Source organism: Callospermophilus lateralis, chromosome 6 (genome assembly GCF_048772815.1).
Source record: "Callospermophilus lateralis isolate mCalLat2 chromosome 6, mCalLat2.hap1, whole genome shotgun sequence".
NCBI lineage: Eukaryota > Metazoa > Chordata > Mammalia > Rodentia > Sciuridae > Callospermophilus > Callospermophilus lateralis.
The window spans coordinates 138,116,561-138,138,408 of NC_135310.1; the positions used below are offsets into that span (position 1 = coordinate 138,116,561).

Here is a 21,848-nt window from a genome sequence, read left to right on the forward strand (position 1 = left end):
AGCATCCACATATGAGAGGGAACATGTGGCATTTGTCTTTCTGTGTGTGACTTATTTCACTTAACATAATGCTCTGCTGGCCCATCCTGAATAAGGCATTTTAACAAACACCTGTTTAGAATCTGTGGAATAATCAAATCATTTTTCTCTTTGGTTCTATTAGTATGTCAAATGTTATTTGTAGATTTCCTGTTAGTGAACCAGTCTTGCCTTCCTGGGGGGGGGGGAAGGCCACTCGGTGGTGATCCATTATCCTCCCAAGAGCTACTATTTTGCTGAGGAATTTTGGAATCATTATTTTATATCTGATTAATGAAGACCTCGTTTTCGAGGTAGATCCAAGCATGGATGTTTATACAGAAGACATCTTGAGGTCCTCATAAGAGTAATAATAACAACAATAAAAATAATTGCCAGGGCTGGAGATGTAGCTCAGTTGGTAGAGTGCTTGCCTAGCATGCACAAGGCCCTGGGTTCAATCCCCAGCACCAACAAAAAGAAAAAAAGAAAGAAAGAAAGAAAGGCAAATTAAATTGCCACCTCTGCTGAGCACTGAACATCTTAGCTGGTCCTGCCCTTGACCTCATGGATCCCCAGTTCACAGCAGGACAGAGGAAGAGGCCCACCCTGCTTCTGGGTCTGCATGGCTCCCAACATCAGCCATCCCAAACCTCTCCCAGCCAGGGTGTCCCAGAGCCAGAGCCCTCCAGTCCTAATGTGGGGTCTTGGCTTAGAGACTGACCTGGATATAAGTTGTTCCTTGACCATCTATCTTCATTGGCCAATATCCTGCTGGAAGTAGTCCCTTGGGATATCTTGAGAAAACATAAGCAACGAAAGGTAGTTAGTAATTAAAGTTTGTTTCTGGCACCATAGTTGCCCTCCTGTGAAATAACATCTGATATCTCATGGATTTAACTTCTATTAAAATAACACAAAGACCATGGTCACAGGGAAGAGGATTCTTGGTTTGACCTTGAATGAAAACCAGGTTAAAAATAAAAAAGATATCAGTATATACAATAAACCTCAACTTTGTCATTGTAAGAGAGAGGGGGATCCTCTGGGTTCCCTTAGTCCTCATGGGAGCTCCTTGGCTGGATCTAGGAACCCAGTTAATATGAGAGCTGATTAGTCGGAGAAAAGCACTAACATTTTGTTAGGGTCTGTAAACAAGTCAAGATGGCGCCTGGCATTTTGCCAGAGGGAGTGGTTTGAGAAGTAACGCCAGCGAGCCATTAAGTGTGGAGATTCCTTATTGGTTGACTGCTGTATCTAGTTTATGTTAATTAAGATAAGCTGTGTGGAATGTATATATACCCCTCCTGTCCTACAATAAACGGCTCCCACTCCTGCTGTGTCAATCTACACAAGTTGCTCTGGTTATTTCGCTCAGCCAGCCGGGCTGCGGCAACATTTTATTAGTTCTGCATGTGCGCGGGGATCTTCACAAAAGAGTGACATCTGAAGAAATGTCCAGTGTTTGCTGCTTTTACACATTTAGACAAAATGCAGTAATTTGTAGAGCAATGGGTAATTAGATCAGGGTAATAAATCCTAGGGATGTTTCAGAACCTACATTTGGAGGTTGCAAAAGCTAGTGGAAAATAAGTTCCTTCAAAGTTGGTTTACTCAGTTTCACCGCAGCCCCCGGGACCCATCTCCAGCGTTGGCATGTGAAGCACATCCGTCCTCGAGAGTCATCATGGCTTCTGCACACAGAAATCCAGGCGATGGCCCTTTCTGAAGCTCATCTCCTCAAGGGGTTTCGGCTGGGAATAGTCACCGTGCCAGTTTGGCATATTTTAAGATGGTACATCCTTAACTCCTTCATAACCCACGGGTGAACACACTCAGGCACCCTTAACCACAGGGTTACCTTCTTAGACATGAGTCCTTGGTGATTTTGCCACGAGGCAAACACAGAGTGTACCTGCACCAGCTAAGACAGCCCCGGTGACAATGGGTGACACCATCTTGAGGGTTATTGGCTGAAAACTGGGAAAGAAAAATACCAAACTATTCACAGTGGCTACACCGGGAGGGTGAAGTATGGGGGATTTTGTTGTTGGCTTTTGGCTTTTGTGTTTTGATTTGTTTTTGCAGATATTCCACAGTAAACATATCATACTACTGTTAGAGGTGAGTGACAGAGAAAGCAGTTGAAGTACAGCAGAGGTTTACCCTGTTGGTTAGATCCCCAGAAACACAGTCACTTGACCCTCTGTGCAAAAGTGTGTAGTCATCTACTGCATTATTTTAAAAGATTTATTCTGTATTTGGCTCAGATGTTTCCCCTCTTTAGTCTGTACTTTGTGTTTTTTGTTTTTTTAAAAAATATTTTACTTTTCTGGTCAACATTTGTCCATAGTTCACTATGAATATATTCAAAATATTATCAGAAACTCTCTCTCTCTGGAATTCCTTGTAACTATTTTTATTGGTTCATTTTAGTGATACCCGACAGTCGGGTCCATTTTGGTAAAATGGTATATGCATGGAGTATATCTTATTCCAATTAGGGCCCCCGTCCGGTGGATGTACACGAAGGTGAGATTCACTGTCGTGTGTTCATACACAAACAGGGGAAAGTCACGTCAGATTCTTCCCACTGTCTTTCCTATTCCCATCCACACTCCCTTCCCTTCATTCCCCCTTGTCCAATCCACTGAGCTTCTGTTCTCCATCCACCTGCTCCGTGTGGGTTAGCATCCTCATATCAGAGAGAACATTTGTCCTTTTTCTGACTGCTCACCAGGAGATGCTTTCAAGACCCCTACTCAAATAAAAAGCAAAACGACTTGGGAACTGTGGGAGCAGCCAGAAAGGAAGACCTGTAGCCTTTATCCCTCATCACAGGCGGCCAGCTGCCCAGCCCTCACTGAGACCTCTGGGTTCCCTCAGTCCTCATGTTCCCCTTAGTCCTACGTTTCTGGCAGCCACTGAGGGATTGGCTCCCCCACTCTGTGGTCTTTCCAGACTCCATTCTTGCAACCCACTGCCCCACGTTTCCAAACGCACACTTAGGCAGAAACTGCAATCACACCCTAGTGCTGTTTTGGAAACTCTGGGACAGATGGGCACAGGACACAGCTTTGTCACACTGGTGAACATCAATAATGGATGAAATAGTGCCCCACATTTGCAGAGAAACCTACTTTCTCTCCACCCTGAACAGACCCAGCACGTATCAACCATAAGGAAGGGCTTTTAGGCTTATTTCCTACATCTGCTTTTATTAAACTTGCAGACTCTTTTCCCCTAAGGCACCTCAAATGGATTGGGTCAGCCATTGTTTTAGCAATAGTGGAGTCCATGTTCAAGGCCCCCAACCACCATCAGACCCAAGAGAGCCCACACCTTCAAAACCAGGGGAAACTGGCCACTTACACACCACTTAAAAATAGACAAACCAAGGGCTGGGGTTGTGGCTCAGGGGTAGAGCACTCACCTAGCACAGGTCAGGCACTGGGTTCCATCCTCAACACCACATAAAGATAATAAATAAAGGGATTGTGTCCATCTACAACTAACAAATATTTTTTAAAAAAGAAATAGACAAACCAACCTCTAACCAACACTGCCAATAAACAACCCTCTTTTAAAGAATGGCTTTTGGTGGTCGGGAAGAAATGAACATTTGCCTTGAAAAAGAAGGAAGAAATGAAATAATTTGGCTCTCCTCTCAGTACCAACTGTGCCATTTGTAAAAATAACAGAGACCTCAAAACTGTTCTCAGTTCCTTCCTCTGGGCTGCCACAGCTGGCTTCCAGGCACTTGGGTGGTCAACGATACATAAAGCCGAGGGACGCAGACCAAGGCAAACTGTGGGAGGAAGTGCTTCCTACCTAGTGGATTTTACAGTTGTCTTCAGAGCACAGAGTAAGGTTGGTGGATATCTGTTTTACTGCATCCGTCCATAGTTAGTTGCAAGACTGTCCACTTGGACAAAATCGATTTTGAAAGCTAATGGATCCAAGCGGGTGATGGATTAGGATCAAAATAACTTGGTGATCAACCACGACCACATTTGGGATTGTTTATTTTGTGATCTTTTTGTTGTTGTTTGTTATTTTAATTATGCTCTGTCACCATGCATGGCTTTGGAGACTTGGTTCATTTATGTTTAGCCAATAATATGCAAGAAATTTTAAGAAAGGAGAGAGAGAGAGAGAAAGAGAGAGAGAGAGAGAGAGAGAGAGAGAGAGAGAGACCCACCCCTTGGTGTGGTAATAGTCTTAATTTATAAAATCAACTAGAAATAGGCAAAGACACATGGCAATCCTGGGGCTGAGTAACCAGGAAGTTACCCTTGTCTTCCTCGTGGGTAGATCTACCTCCTAATCACACCCTCATGTCTGTGGGGGGGGGCAGGGCTGATGTAGGAGAGCATGTATGGAAGCTTCTAGAATCAGATGAAGCAGCAGCAAAGCTATGTGACTAATTTCCTAGTGAGAGTTTTACTTTGTTGCTCAAACACTCTCCTTGGAGCCTCCATGGGTCACATCCATGTCACAGCCTTTAATAATCCAGGCTGATGGTCTGTCAAAGGTGCATGGACTTCAAGCATCTCTCCCAAACTTACTGATGCAGGTTCTTTCTGGGATAGGAAGAATGAACCTTTCACTGTTGCTGCTGTGAGGACCACAGGCAGGAAGTGCAGTGTTCACAGACTCCAGCTCTTCTGGGTCCCTCACCACCATCAAGCCTTGCTCAAGGCTCCTTCAGGTCAAAGAGAGTGGAGAGAGTGTTCTTGGATAGACAGAATTAATACTGTCAAAATGGCCATCTCACCCAAAGTGATCTACAGTTCCATGCAATCCCTATCAAAATATCAATGACATTCTTCACCGAACTAGAAAAACATTCATAAAATTCAAGGAAGAATTAAAAAAGAAAAACCCAGAGCACCCAAAGCCATCCTGAATAACAAGAATAATGCTAAAGGCATTGCAATACTTGATTTCAAACTATTCTAAAGACGATCATAACAAAAACAGCATGGTATGGGCATCAAGACCAATGGAATAGAACTGAATACAGAGATAATCCACATAGATACATTCATCTGATTCTTGGCAAAGGTACCAAAAATGTATGTGGGAGTAAAGACATCATTATTAACAAATGGTGTTAAAAAAGTGGATATCCATATGTAAAAAAAAAAAAAAGATAACTAGATCCCTATCTCTTGCCTTGCTCAAAAGACATCTCAAAGTGAATCAAAACCTAGGAATTAGGCCAGAAATACTACAACTGTTAGAAGAAAACACAGGGTCAGCACTCCAACATATTAGTATAGGCATCAACTTCCTTGTTAAGACGTCTAAAGCTCAAGAAATACACTAAGGATCAAAAAAGTGGGATGGCATCAAGTTTAAAAACTTCTGACAGCCAGGGAAATGAGAGCAGGAAGAGAGAGCCTGCGGAATGAGAGAAGATCTTTGCCAGCTAGTGTTCCAACAGGGGATTAATATCCAGAATACACCAAGAAATAAAAATGCTTAATACCAGGAAAACAAAGAGCCTAGTTAATAAATGGGCAAATGATCTCAACAGGCATTTATCCAAAGAAGAAATACAAATGACCAACAAATATATATGAAAAAAAAATGTTCAACACCCTTAGCTATCAGGGAAATGCCAATCAAAACTACACTGAGATTTTATCTCACTCTGATTAGAATGTCAATCATCAGGAATACAAATAATAATAAATTTTGATGAAGATGTGGGGAAAAATGTATAATTATACATTGTTGGCGGGATGGCAAATTAGTACACCCACTCTGGAAAGCAAAAAAAAAAAAAAAACTAGGAATGGAACCTTCACATGACCCAGCTATCCCTCTCTTTGGTATTTATTGAAAGGATCTAGAATCAGCATAGTCTAGTGATACACACCTACCAACGTTGGTAGCAGTGCAATTCACAATAGCCAAGATACGGAACTGGCCTAAGTGTTCATTGACAGATGAATAGATAGAGAAAATGAGGTATATATGGAGTGTGGTATATAATGGAGTCTTAGTCAGCCATAAAGAAGAACAAAAATGTGTCATTTACTGGTAAAAGGATGGAACTGGAAAGGTGAAATACGTCAGACCAGGGCTGGGGCTGGGGCTCAGAGGTAGAGCGCTTGCCTGGCATGCGTGAGGCACTGGGTTCGATCCTCAGCACCACATAAATATAAAATAAAGACATGGTGTCCACCTATAACTAAAAAATAAATATTTTTTTTAAAAAAGAAATAAGTCAGACCAGAAAACCCAGGGCCAGATGTTTTCTCTCCTATGTGAGAGGGAAAGGGGGAAAGAAAGGATTAAAAAAATGCATCTCACAAAAACAGAAGGGAGAGCAATTAAATAGAGAAAAGGGACTCAGACTCATCTCTCCTCATTATTCTAGGGTCCCGGAGTAAAATCCTTACACGAGCCAGAGTGTGACAACCAGGCAGCCAAAAAGCCTGGGGATCCTCTGCCAGAGCCCCAGGCTGGGCTCCAGCAAGGCCGTCCTAAGCCCAGAACGTTTCTCCTTATGTGAGGCCGAGGGGTCCCAGGCTGCTCCCAGGGTCTCAGCTTCCTGGCTGGCGTCCACAAACCAGAAAGACCGCCAGAAAAGAGCTCTAATGGGTCAGCAGAGAAGGCAGCTTTGCTTCCAATGCCGAGACCATCTGCACTGCATGGTTTCCAGGGCTCCTCCGCAGCCCAGTGAAGGACAGGGCGGCGTCCCAGGGCCCTCTCCTCGGCCTGTGCACACAAGGCAGAAGACCTCCCGTGGCCTGTCCTCTCCACACCAGGGACCTCAGAGGAGGAGAGAGAATGCTCCTGTGTTGTCCCACTGGAGCAGACACAGCCATCCAACGACAGGGCTGTTGTCGCGCAGAGCTCTCTTTACTATGTGACCCAAAGACTTCACTTAACCTCCCCAAGTTGAGCCTGGATAATATCAAACTCTCCAGATGTTCCCAAGTGGAAGGATTCAGACCAGGTGGACACAGAGTACTCTCCAGATCCAGAGGCTTTGCTGTTTGAAAATAGTGTTGATGATACAATGTACAATGTGTTTCAGTTGTTTCAGGTGCTTTTGGCTGAGGACCTACTAAGTTCTAAGAAGTATATTAGGTTCTGAAGTATTATTTCCAATTTGGGGTGGGGGGAAGGGTACGGGAGATTGAACTTAACCAATGAGACGCATCCCCAGCCCTTTTTATTTTTTGAGATGAAAATGGCTCACTAAGTTGTTTAGGGCCTTGCTAAGTGCTGAGGCTAGCCTCAAACCTGCAATCCTCCTGTTTCAGCCTCCTGAGTCGCTGTGATTACAGGCATGTGCCACCAAGCCCAGTTTATTCCTAATCTTTACAACAACCTTGCAAGACAAATACGATTACATCCACCGCATTTGCTCTTTTCCTTACCTCAGTCCTGCTGAGGGTGTCTGTCATTTAATGTGGAAAAAACTAAAGTCAGGAGGTTCCATGACTGACCCCTGGTCACAGGTCCAGTCACTGACAAGACAGGAATTGGAAAGCACATCCGCTCAGCTCCACATTCCACTCTGCCTTCTGCCCTCCGAACTTGTGAGTACCATGGGGATAGTCCCACCTTTGCATGATCGTTAAGAAAATAAGGTAAGGCACATCAACGAAGAGGTGACACACTTCAAGAACTCTCTGGCCAGTTTAGCAGGGATGGTCGCTTGGTTCCCTTGTCTGGGTGTGGGTAGCACAGTGCATGAGGGTATTGAAATGTACAGTAGAAGAGGTTGTTTCACCTTGTGGCAACTGGAAAGAAAGAGAGGGACAGAAAGAGTCTAGGGTCCCAATATCCCCTTCAAGGGCACGCCACCAATGACCTAACTTCCTCCCACTAGGCCCCGCCCCCTACAGGTTCCACCGCACCCCCCCCCAGTAGCACCATGGGTTGGGGACCAAACACATGGGCCTTTGGGGAGCATCTCATACCCAAGCTATGGCAGGCTCCTTCCCCGAGAATGTGCTAGAGTTCACAACAGCACTTACCTCCTTTACAAAAGAGAATAAACTTTTCTGTTTGCCTTTTTATTGTAACAAAATATGCATCTATAAATATTTACCATCATAACCATCGTTAAGCACAGGGTTCACTGACATTAATTAGATTCACATTATTGTACAGCCATCACCACAGTCGTCTCCAGAACGTTTCATCGTCCCACACTGAGACTCTGTGCCCGAGAGCCTCTGATTTCCATCCCACCTCCTGGCCCTTGGTGACCACCTTTCTACTCTCTTTCCAAAAGAGTCCCCTTCCCCTCCTTCCCCAAATGAGGGACACCTTCCTTAGCAATTAAACTGGCCCTGGACTCCCCTCCCACCCTGTCTTGTACTGATTCTGAGGCTGGTTTGACAAACAGAGCTTTGGGGCCCACGTGGGGCTATTCTGAACTCAGCCCGATGATAGAGTGAGATGAGAGTTTTACTAACTTTACCTGTTATAGTCCTTGCCCACCGACAGAGAACGCACCAGTCACCCTGGAGGAAGCCCCCCAGGACCGAAGAGGAAAGATAGAGGACAACTAAGCCCCAGATGGGAAAGAGGAGGGGACAGGTAGCAGAAGACCCTTCTCCATCACGCGGGATCAATCTGTATTTTTGTTTTGTTTTGTTTTGGTGCTGGGAATTGAACCCTGGGGTGCTGAGCCACATCCTCAGCACCCCCCGCATCTCCGCCAACACACACTTTTTTTTTTTTTTTTTTGCTTAAATTTTTAGATGTTATTTATTATTTTTTAAAATTTGTTCTAATTAGTTACACGTGACAATGGGATGCTTTTGACACACTGTACACAAATGGAGCTCAACTTCTCCTTCCTCTGGTTGTACATGGTGCAGTCACACCAGTCACGTAATATTACATGTACACAGGGTAATTATGTCTGTCTCATTCAACTGTCCTTCCCATCCCCACACCCCCTCTCCTCCCCTCACTCCCCTCTGCCAAGTCCAAATTTCCTTCATTCTTCCCCACCCACCCACCCCCATTAGGGATTCATAATAGCTAAACTATGGAGCCCTTTTTATTTTTCATTTTGAGACAGGGTCTTACAAAGTGACTCAGGGCCTCGCTAGTTGCTGAGGCTGGCCTCAAACTTGTGATCCTCCTGCCTCAGCCTCCCCCTCTGCTGGGATGACAGATATGCCATTGCTCCTGGTGGGATCAAATCTGTCTTTGATCCTAGGTGGGGGGGGGAATTCTCTATTTTCAGATACCTACTAAAGGATCATTATCACCCAATTAATTAAATGGCAAATATATTGGGATTGCTTACAGCATACCAGAAATATTCTTCAGAAACTTATCATCTCTCCTTCCCCATCCTGTCCTGGAAGGCGAACTTTGAGACTCCCCCACCCCATCCCAAGGGTGTGTAATCAATGCAGGCAGATCCTAAAGTGTGTTCCATACAGCAGTCATACCAGGAAATGCTCGAAATACTGTTTCTGGAGAATTTCAAATCATATTAGTGTATTAAAGTCCTGGGGAATATCAGTTTAAATGCATGTGTCACCGGAATTGTTTTCTTTTTTAATTTTTTAATTTGCATCATTGGCGGCTACAGGCAGCCCAGGAAACCAGGCATCATCAGAACCAGCTGCAACCACTGGCCTGTGTTGAACTACTGTGTAAAAACTCGTCCTGGCCAGGCAGGATGACAATGGCTCAGGAGGCTGAGTCTGGAGGACCAGAAGTTCAAAGCCAGCCTCAGAAACTTAGCAAGGCCCTGAGTAACTTAGTGAGACCCTGTCTCTAAATAAAATATTTAAAAGGGCTGGAGATGTGGCTCAGTGGTGAAGTGCCCCTGGGTTCAATCCCCAAAGGAAAAAACAAAACCAGGCCTTATGTATGTTATATAAGAAATTTAAGAATTTGCAAACAATGCACCATTTTGTCTACTGATAATTTAGTATGCTCTATATTCCTGGAATGTATAATTGAGTTCATTATAAATCATGTGGACAATAGATAGGAAAAATAATGTGCCAAAAGCTGTTAGTTACCTCATAATGTTATTTATTCCCTTCTTATCTAGTGACAGAACCCTGATTTTATTTGAGAATGGCAACATGCCCAACCAAAAAGTACATTTTTCAACCTCCTTTATGGCTGGGTATTACTGATCTAACCAATCAGGCAGTGCTGGTAGGACTTCTGGGAAGATTTCTTTTAAAAAGCTAATTAATTTGGGTAACGAGCCTATTCTTCCCTCTATGGCTCCTTTATTCTGCTGAGATGCCCATCTGATGGTAGGAGCTCCATCAGCCACTTTGAACCATGAGGTTACCCTGAAATTGGAAGCAATACATTGAGGATGGACAATCAGAAAGCGATCTGGGTCTCTATGACATCATGAGGTTGCCATACCATCCAAGAACTACCTGCATCCAGGCCTGCCAGCAAAAGAAACACTTGTATGTTTAAGTTGCTATTTCTGGGGTTTTTTCTTTTATATGCAGTGGAGACAAAATCTTAACTAAAGAAAAAGGAGTAACTAGTGGAGAGTTCGTTAATGTTTCTGGTACAGGAGATCTGGCCAGCTTTCCAATAAACCTCCATCTTCCCAGCTGTTGCTCCAAGTGAAACATGATCTACTACCTGATAACAAACAGCCAAATTCCCCTACCGTCTGGGGATTCCTCCTCACCCCAGAGTCCTAGCCTGTGGCCCTCTGTCCTTCCTACGGGACAGGAGTTCTGTTTCCCTGCCAGATTCCTTACAGAGCTCCAGCCATGTGTCCCCGCTGCTCTTTGCTTTCACGATGTGAGTTTCTCCTATAAATCTCATCCTGGTCTCCTTGCGGGGCGTCTCCCTTCTGGATGGAGCCCCCCACCACAAGATTGCCATGTCACAGGGTTGTGATATTTTCTGCAGGTGTCTACAAACTCTCTCCCCATTTGTCAGGAATCGTGTTTCCAGTCAGAGGAAGTTTCTTTCTGATTCAGTAAATGGATGTAAGAAGAGGAGCAAAATGATTTCGATGAGAATATATTGGCTTCCATACCTTTTCCTGCTGTCTGACCCAAATCCGAGAGCTCCTTATTTTGTTCTTTCTGCACAAAAACAAAGAAATGAAACACGCACGGCCCTCTGTCGAAACAAAAGCATTTTTTTCAGAGTGAAAATGTTTGCTGCTGCTTCATCTCGGCAGCAGTGTCACCCCAGGAAAAGTAAGTGACAACCTTGTATATAAGCTAACTCCCATATACAATAGTGAGGGAAACAAAAGGCTGGATGTTGGGAGATATTGTGGTTTTACTTAGTCATTTGCTTTGGTCTCTGGAATAACAGTGGACGGTGTTTCAGTCGGCTTTTGCATCACTGTGACCAAAACACCCAACAGGAACAGCTTAGAGGAGGAAGAGCGCATTTAAGGCTCACGGTTTCAGAGGTCTTAGTCCGTAAATGGCGACTCCATTGCTCTGGGCCCCAAATAAGTGTCACATCTAGTAGGAAGGCCCCAGAGGAGGGAAGCTGCAGAGTGAGAGAAGGAGAGCAGAAGCGGCCACAGCATATGCAGCCTTCCAAGGCATGTCCCAGTGACCCACCTCCTTCAGACAAAGCCCACCCGCCCACGGTTACCACCCGTCAGTCCAGTCCAACTAGGAGGGACTCACTGGGGGACAGCTCTCATAACCCAATCACTTCACCTCTGGATATTTCTGCATTAACAGGAGCTTGCGGGGACACCTTGTATCCAGACCATAATAACCATAGAGACAGGGGATAGATGGATTTGGGGGGCGTTGAGCAGATGGATGGGTGGATGGGTGGATAGGTGGGGGCGCTTGGATGGATGGTGGATGGATAAACCAGGGAGGGGTAGAGACAACTGTTAAAATCATAAGACGACAGAGAGAAAACCCAGTTTAACGCCCTTCAACTAATGATGAGAAAACTGAAATCCAGAGCGACCAAGAGCAGGTTTCTCTCAATGACACCTAAAATCCTAAACTCCTGAAGCCCAGTCCAGAGCTCTATTTTTGCTCCTGTGCCTTACTAATTTATATCTGCAATGGGAATCGACCCCCCAATCTCCATGGCTCAAAATAGTGACAGTTAATTTCTTGCCTGTACTTCTGGTCCAGAGCAGGCCATGGCCGTCCCTCCCAGCAGCCACCATCTGAGGTCAGGGCTGCCTCCACCCCATCTCCAACCCAGTCTTCCATTCACAGCGGCTCTTCGGTGCCTCCACCCAGAAACTCCCTGTGTCACTCTCCTTTGGGCAGAAGCAGGTCTCTGGAGGCTGGGAAAGGCAGTGCTCCCCCACATTCAAGAAATATAGAATGAGCCCAGCACCGTGGTGCAGGCCTGTAATCCCACTGGCTCAGGAGGCTGAGGCAGGAGGATCACCAGCTCAAAGCCAGCTTCAGCAGTGGTGAGGCACTAAGAAACTCAGGGAGACCCTCTCTCTAAATAAAATACAAAATAGAGCTGAGGATGTGGCTCAGTGGTCAACTGCCCCTGAATTCAATCCCCGGTACCAAAAAAAATATAATAATAATAATAATAATAATAATAATAATAATAAATGCAGAATGGAAACATCGGGGAACACCAGAAGTGTCACCCACCCCAGCCTGGTGGGCAGGGTTTACTATCCCTCAGGACAGTGTACACCTGCCATGTAGGGGACCTCAAAGGCAGGAAGGGACAGAGGCTAGATCCACCTTTCAGACCATTCAACTTCTCTAAAACCCATGTCGGATCCGTCGGATGGAGGCTTGGAAAATTACAACCCAAAGGCACGGCACGAGGAGCCCTTGACATCTCTGACCCTAGTTCTTTGTCATGGAATCTGCAAGCGTAGACTTCAGGACCTTATGCATAGGACGTTATGGCCGTGAAGGAGACTACTGAAGAGCAGGCCGAATCACTAAGCCAGTCCGTCTTTGGAGAATGTTCCCCCGAAGGAACTGCTTCTGTCTTTATCTCCTTTGACCATCCCCATACAGCTGACCTGGGGGACCATGTCATCATTTTACAGGTGGTAAACGTGCTCCCTGCACACACCAGTCATTCCCACCCACTGCTCATTGGAGGACTGACCCTGTGGCTCCCCCCACCTGCAGTGGCTGGGAAGGACAGGTCCCCTATGTGCAGGATAGCAAATAGCCTGGTGATGTCCACCCAGCCAGGGCATTCCAGAGCAGAGCAGGGTTCAGAACCCAGATGGTCTGCATTTCCTGTTAGAGCCCCCATTCTGTGGTAAGAATAAGAGGCTTAAAGATAAAAATTCAACTGGGGTCTAGGGCCATTACCTTGCGTTAGTCGCTTTAGCAACCTGAGACTCAGATTGCTCATTTCCAAGGTGGAGTAATGAGCCCCACCACGGGCCTGTGGTACGGATTACAAGAGATAGTGGACATATATACATACATGGTATATAGGACCACAGTGGGCATTCACGGAATGAACCGGAAGCTCTCCGGGAAGCCCTGTTGTCATGTTCCATATCCGTGCACAGAGCGTGGGTTTATGCAGGATCGGCGTCACCTCTATAGGCAATAATGGGCACGTGGAGCTGAGTGTCATGCATTACACCTGTAATCCCAGTGGTTCTGGAGGCCAAGGCAGGAGGATCACGAGTTCAAAGCCAGGTCCTAAGCAACTCATCGAGACCCTGTCTCAAAATAAAAGATAAAAAAGGGGGTCAAAAAAAGGGCACATGGAATCCTGCTTTGGCCTGTTAAATGCTCAGGGCCCTGAGGAAGGTGTACACACCCCTCCTTGGATTTAGCATTACCCCCTTCTCTGACTCCCTGCTATTCATTGCATTCACTTGATCTGATAAGTCTCAGAGCATTCTCAAAAGCTTCAGGGAGCTGTGCTCCCCACCACCTGCCAGGTGACCCTCCACCTCAGCCTCTCTCATCCCTTCTTTTTTTTAATGTGCCTTTCTTTATACAATGGCCAGAAATATAAACACACATCCCTTGGCTGGTGGCAATGGCAGTACGGTCAGAAGCCACAGCTGCGGGGCAGCTTCCCAAAGGACCAGGCTGTTCGGACCAGAGACAGCCCACAGGCCCCTGCCCGCTGCAGACTCCAGGCCTCACTTGGGGGAGCTTGGGACGATGTCTGCTTGTTCTCCTTCCCCAGTGATTCCACAAGCCGTTCAATATCCTGAGACAAATCCCTTCCTGCTCAAACTACCCAGGGTAGACTCTGCTGTGGAACAGAGCCCTGACAAGTCCCGTGGCTGGGGTCAGGAGACCTGCAGGGCCGACCTCAGGAGGGGAAACCTCAGATCCTTCAGCTCAGTGGCTTGCAAAACTCTGGGTCCCAAAGGTACACAGATCATATTTAAAAGAAATCTATTTCCCCATTCTCACTTACACCGAATCTTGCCTTTCTTTATAAAGAAAGCAGTAGCCCTCCGCTTTCCCTAGGAAACTTCAAATACCCTGGGCTTAGGAAACTTCTGGGCACAGCTGGCCAATACCTGTAACCCTAGTGACTGATAGGCTGAGGCAGGAGGATCACAGGTTAGAAGCCAGCCTTGGCAACTTAGCGAGACCCTGTCTCAAAATAAAATAAAAAGGGCTGGGGAGGTGGCTCAGCTCCACCTCAACCCAGGGCCTTGTGCAAGCTGAAGCTCCATTTGATCATGCACAAGGCCCTGGGTTCAATCCCCAGCACTGCATAAGAGATCATGGAGGAAAGGAGGGAGGGAGAGAGACCTTCAAATGCCAAATTCCTATCAAGAAATCCAAGTGCCATCAAAACCCTCCTGCGTTTCCATCTTTTCCTGTCCACTGGGACCTTCTGCTATGGAATTGGCCTGGCATTAGTAACAGTATCTCGACTGTGTTGAGAAGTTCTGAATCCAGATAGAGGATAAGCAAGGTGGTGAGAGTAATGTTATTTAAATCACTTCGTCTCTGACATCCTTTAAGATGCAAAGAACGCATCATTTTGGAGGGTGGGGCCGGGGTGGGCCTGGTCATGGGAGAGCTTGGCTAAGAGATGCTTTGTGATTTGGGGAGCAGAGCAAGGAAAGAATTGGAAGAATTGATCTTTTCTGTCTCCATTGGTTTAATTTTATGATCAGGGTTTTTCAGGTGTTATAGCTACAAATACCAAAAATAGGAAAAGGATTGACACAGAACTGTGTCCTATTCTGGCAGGGCTTTATTCATCCTGTTACACTTTTAAAAAGAGAAAATTTTATCCTATCAGTGATGCATTTCCAATAAAAATTTTACTCCTTGTAAAATTGTGTTTTATCAATATTTACAACAGATTTATGTTGTTTTTGTTCATTGCGTATGGCAACAACAATCCTAGGGATGATTCAACCTAGAAAATATTTTAAACTCCTAAAATCTTTTTGGTGAGAGTTCAATGAAGAATAATTTAAAATTTCCATGCACATACATGTTGTAGTCATAGGAAAGAGGGACGGATACATTTTTCAAGCATAACCGTAGGGTGAACCTTGAAAATGTTATGATAACTGAGGGAAGTTAGTCAAAGGGTCACATGTTATACAATTCTGTTCATATGGAATTTCTAGAATGGGTTACTCAAAATAGACTGGGAGGAAGTTAGTGGTTGACTGGAACTGGAAGAGGGAATTTGGAGGGAATGTATAGCAATGGCCAAGAGCTGTGGTCCTTCATTTGAAATGGAAACATTCTAGAACGTACTGTGGTTATGGATACACAACTCCTCTGGGACTACACTACAAACCATAGAATTGTACATTTTAACTGGGTGAATCGTACTGTAGGAGAATGCTATCTCAATAAAACTGCTAAGAAATACCCCAAAATATACATTAGGTTACGTTAGGGCCGGGGTTTAGGCCACGGGTAGAATACATGCTGAGCACAGGTGAGGCCCTGGGTTCAACCCCCAGCACCAAAACTAAGTAAATAAAAAATACTGTGATACAATTCAGAGGACAAAGTGGAATGGAAATATAGGTTCAAAGGGTAAAAAGAAAAACAAAAACATTTTTAAATGTTAAAAAAAAGACATTGTTCAACTATTCTTAAGGTGAATACAGTTAATAGCATGTCCTTATAATGTTTGGGTTTCATAAAAACATTTTTTAAATTACATAATAGTTTTATCATAAGGCCAGTGTTTACAGTTTCGTGGCAGATTAATCACGAAATTAATGAAAATTAATTGTAAAATTAATTTTCTTTAGCTCGGGCCACTTCTGAAGCCTGGAAATGGTCCTTCTAGGGCATGTATTTTAGTAAAATTTGCATGAGACCTTTTTACCTGCATTTTTGTCTTAGTCCTTTCATATGCAATGGCATCCACAGTGGCCACAGGCACTGTTGGAATTCCACCAACTGAATCAGGATGAATAATTTAGTTTGGGTTTAATAGTTTATAATTACTGATGTACAATCACTTCCACATACAGTTATTTCTAGCCACTCTAGTGGACAAACGATTTCTAGAACTATTCCTTCTGCCCAAGGTGCTAAAAGGGGGAAGTCATACCCATGAGACTCATTTTCTGGGTTGCCCAACACCATGAATGTGTGGACAGTAGAACAGAAAGAAGTCTGGGTGTGAACAAAATAAAAAGCCGATCTAGATCAAAAAGGAGTATTGAGATGTGTCTGGCAGAACATGAATAAAAATAAATCTTTCTCGAATTTTGTCATACAAGTTTCTGAGATTTCTGATGTTCTGCGATCCATTTTAACTCTTTACCCCTATCAGAAGAATGTCTGCTGTTACGTTTAAAAGTGTGTAAAAGGTACCTTATTTTCCAAAATTATTTCAAGGAGTATATGAGGAAAAAAATTACTGAGACCATTAAGTTATCTGCGTTGACTAGGTTTGAAGCACTAAAGGTTCTACTCACAACAGCAGATGGTCGCTGACGCTCCGTGGCATGAAGTGACACAACAGTTCCTTCCCTGAATTCTGCTTCAGAAGTGGCATTTCAAGGGTTGAGTGATAAATGGGATCTTGAACTCAAATCCTTCTCATCATGAACTTTGTGGGTCTATACACTTACCCTGTGGTTCGGAATGCAGGACATTTTCTATACATTCAGTTTTCCGTGCATAGAGAAATAACTCAACTACCGAACACCCACACTCATCCATGACCCAAGAAGTGAGCACTATTAAGGTAAAAATAACCAAGTGGAGGACCCTGGAACTACTTCCCCCTGCTAAAAAAAGTCAAAGAGAACATCACATCCCTGGACAAAACACTAAAGATTAGGAAGATACAGAGACAGTGATACCTCTTACAGCCACGTAATTTCCTTGCTTGCTCTGTGTAGAATAGAAATGTTTGTTGGAGCATAACAGTGGTTTTGTTACCTTAACCAATGGATGACTCCAATTACAGCTGTGGCTCTAGATGTAATTTTCGTGACTCCAGCAAATCAGTGCAGCCCCTGCTTCTCATTATGTAGCTAACAATTTGACAAATGCCTTTTCTACTTCCCGATGGGTCTACAAGGAGAAATAATCTTTTACCTGGTAGGGACAGCAATGTCGCTTCCCAGTCTGACTCTGTGTCAGGCTCATCTTCTCTCCCAGTTTCATCTGCAGGGGACCACGTTCATATTGGCCTGACACATTGGTGCTCCCACTCTCATTGAACTTAATCACGAGGCACAAGTACATTAGGTGACCAGATGTGCCAAAGAGAGGAATGTTACACTATGAGAATTCAAGGAACTGTTGAGCACAACTGCTGTGCCCAGAGATCTGGGGAGTGATGGGATCTCTCTGCATCTTGTACCTCTTTCTGCTAATAAAGATCCATAGCTATCTGGATTAGTGAACTAATACATAGCATGAGTGTTTGTGCAGCTCTGAAACATTTTCTTTATCATCCATCAGAGTACCATTTTCTGAAGTATCCATTAGAGCTTTGAAGGGACCCAGGACACACTGTTCAGACCAAATGCAAGCAGCTTGGTCCAAGCGTGGACCTACAACAGGCCTCATCCTTCTTGAAGTGACGGTGGCAGACCAGGATAGTGAGGTTTGACTGTAGGAGCTGAGGCTGCATATCCAATCATAGAAGTTAAGAGGAGAGCATCTCAATCCAAGAAAGACCATCCAGAAACAGGACTTGCAGGAATCAAGACTTCCACCACACTGCTAGATAGACAGTGTTAACCAGCAGTAGCACTGAATGAGAGGAAAGGAAACACATCATAAGGGAAAATAAAGGATTTGCAGTCGGAGGTATAGCCTAGCAAGCACAAGGCTCTAGGTTTGATCTCCAGCACAAAAAAAAAAAAAAGAAAAAAAGAAAAATATGTTGAAGAGTCCAACCTCAGAACACAGAGCATAGACTAGAATGTAGAACCTCTGTGAGAAAATGATGCTCCCATGGTGGGAGCATGTGGCAAAGGAATTTACTCATGGATAGGGCATGAAAAACAGGAAGGGGTGGGGTCCGGCTCTTCCCCTTCAGGGCACACCCCCAATGACCAAAAGACCTCCCATTAGGCCCCACCTCCTAAAGTTTATGCCACCTCCCAATAACACAGAGCTGGAGACTAAATCTTTAACACATGGACATTTGGGGGCCCAAACTCTAGCAATAAAAGGTCAGAACACTGTGTTTCTAATATTCTGCTGGCAGGCACCATAAGGGAGGCATCTGGTTTCTCCATGAAAGCATGAGGAGAGGTCTCAGTGTCTGTTTATTGGCTGTGTAGGGTATTAAAAAGCACTGCCCGGCAAGTCTATTTTGCTGGTGTGGACCGCATCAGGCAGGACATGGCTTTGGAGCCAGCTGCTGTCTACCCTTGGACACTTCCTGATGATGCCAGTGACCTGTCACGTAGCTTCCTCAGGACAGCAGGTGACAAGATTCTGGAGCTAGAAGTGGTGGCCACCATTTCCTGACTTGGTTGCTGTCTGTGGAACTGGAGAAGAAGTAACAGTTTCTTCAGTTCTTCAGGGTGGCTTCGGGTAGTGTTCTTAAAAGATCAGTCTGGAATCTGATTCTTTAATATCCTGCCATAAATCCCTTTCTGCTTAAACTAAGTAGATTGAATTCTGTTCTGTGCAAGCAAACCTGGGCCACAGACCACGTAACCCTCTTTGTATTCCTGTCCCTGTGTGTCCTTTTCTCCCTCCTAAGCCAAGTTACGACACAGGGCTCTAGAATATATTATCCATGCCTCCTGGCCAAACCACAGGCTTTCCCTTAAAAATGTCAGCTTGAGATTGACCCTCCATGAAGACATTTTAGATGGGTTCAAAAAACGCATCCCATTTCCTCTGAAACTGCAACCCAGACACTTAGTAATGGCTCTTCGGGGGCTCCAAGGACATTAATCAGTTTCAGCACCAGAGTCAGCGAGCTTCCCTGGGGAAGCATTTTTCACATAAAGTAAAAAGTACTTTGACCTTCGCCGGGTAGACAAGGGCTTAAAAACTCACGTTTAAGACTGAGATGACAAAAGGTATGAATACTCATCCCTCTCCTCTTTCAAACTATTTCTTCCCCTTTCCTTCTTTTTCTCTCTCCTTCCCAGAATACTTGGCAGCAAAGCAGGATAGTAGTACATCACGCCCACTGAGAAGATTCACTCAGAAACAAACGTTCTCATCTGTCAATAAAGCATCTTCACCTTTCAGGAGACCAGAGCCAGGACCCTTGGGTATGCTGGGTCTTCTCCAACATGAAAGCGCCCAAGTGCTGAATGATGCCAGAGCCCTGCACCCCTGCAAGTAGCACACACTGCCCCCTATGGGTGGATCCCAGCACTGCTTCCTGCGTTCCCCTAGGTGTCTGGTTCCATTTCACAGCTGTAGACCTCTGTTCCTGCCCAGAGCCACCGCAGATACCAACATAGAAACAAACTCACTGACAGTTTTGCAAGAAAAACTTTACAAAGGAACACTAGATGAGGAGTGGTCATTCCAATAAATATCCTTCTGATAACTTAAATATGTAATAAATCATTAGGGGAAAAATGTATAAAATGTGCTAGGCATGGTCGCCTATGCCTATAATCAGAGCAACTCTGGAGGCTGAGGCAGGAGGATCTCAAGTTTGAGGCCAGCCTCAGCAACTTAGCAAGACCCTTGGCAGTTTAGAGAGACCTTGTCTAAAAATGAAAAACAAAAAGGACTGGGGATGTAGCTCAGTGGTAAAATGCCCCTGGGTTCAATCTTCAGTACCAAAAAGAAAACAAAGAGAAAAAATGCATAAAATGTATTTCCCTTTACCCAGACTTTCCATTCTGACTTTTGCCTTTAAAAAAAAAACTATTCCTATCTTATTCAAAAGTAGTGTAATAATGACCCTTCAATGATGAATGATATCACCTGGCTGTGATAGCAACACCAAGCACTGTAGAAAATTTGAAGAGGTAATACCTGGTAATTAACAACATCATGGCTTCCCCATCTCTCCTAGCTTTTTTATTTTAAAACATTTTAAATATACACACAAAGTAGACAGAATATTATAATAATCCTTCCCACACCCTTCATTTAATTCAACATTTATTAGCACATATCTTATTTTTATGTACCCTTACCAAATCTCTCTGAAGTCGATACAAGATAAATCATTTCATGTAAAATAGTTCAGTAGGTATTTCTAAATGTAATGACTCTTTCAAAAAAAACAGCTATCCTAAAATTATTACACCACAAAAAAGCAGCAGCAATTCCTTAACATCATCCATTATCCAATCATTTTATTTATTTTTATGATCTATTTAAATCAGATCCAAAGTCCACGTTGTAGTTGGTTGCTAGGTCTCTTGGGTCATTTTTTTAAATATTTATTTTTAGGTGTAGATGGACACAACACAATGCCTTTATTTTTATGTGGTGCTAAGGATCGAACCCGGGTCCCGCCCTTGCTAGGGGAGCGCTCCATCGCTGAGCCACAATCCCAGCCCTCTCTTGGATCATTTTTAATGAATTGGTTTACCCCCAATTCTTTTCCCTTGAAATGCACTTGTTGAGGAAGCTGGGTCATTTTTCCTGTAGTGTTTTCCACAACCTGACTCTGCTGATGGTATGCTAGTGATGTTATTAAAACGTCCCCTGTCGTTCGTGTAAATTGACGGTCAGATCTGGATTCTTGGTGGGATTCACTGTGATCTCTTCTGGGGTTGTTTGGCTTTCTGATCTACCCGTCCCCTTGAATAGCTACCTCAGTGCTGTGCTGTGGATGACTATTATGGATTAGGATGTGTTTTGTGTGTAACTCTTTGGCAGATATATGAGGTCTTCACGGTCTAGTGGAAAGAACAGAAAAATTTAACATCCAGCAGAGCTCAATAGGAGACCCACTGCCTCTGAGCTATAGGACACTGAGCAAGTATTGAAACCTCAGGTATTTCATTTATAAAATGGGAACATGAGTACCTGACGTATGAGGTGGTAAAGACCAACGTGAACAACACGTTCAAAAGCACTGAGCACACCGTGAGTTTTCAACGGTCGTTCTTACCATCCTGACACTCCAGAGTTGCCAGTGGTGACTCCTCTCTCCCGGGAACACCCTGCCCTCACCTGTCCTGCTAATTCCACGTTGCTTTCCCACATCCTGACCGACCTTTCTCTCTTCCTAGAAGTCTTCTTGAACCCTCAGGTGGAGCTATCCGTCTTGTGTGTTAACAGCATTTATCAAACCACTAGGAGTTTGCTGGTTTCTCTTCCTCATTAAAATTATCTGGAAGCTAATGCCTCTGTGTGTTTTATTTAAATGTTCTTTGAATCATAAATCATTTCATATATAACAAAATACTCATAGATATCTAAGTACCCACAACCAAAATTAAGCAAGTTGTGAGTATTTTGTCTGATGACTTCATCTTTCTCTTTAAAACAATAAAA

General features: G+C 44.3%; 1 non-coding gene across 1 annotated transcript; it reads left to right on the forward strand.

Moving 5' to 3' along the window:
- The first annotated feature begins 418 nt into the window (after positions 1-418).
- Trnaa-agc (transfer RNA alanine (anticodon AGC)) lies at positions 419-494 on the forward strand. The gene has a single exon. It is a non-coding gene; the product is annotated as a tRNA-Ala (tRNA).
- Positions 495-21,848: the final 21,354 nt, after the last annotated feature.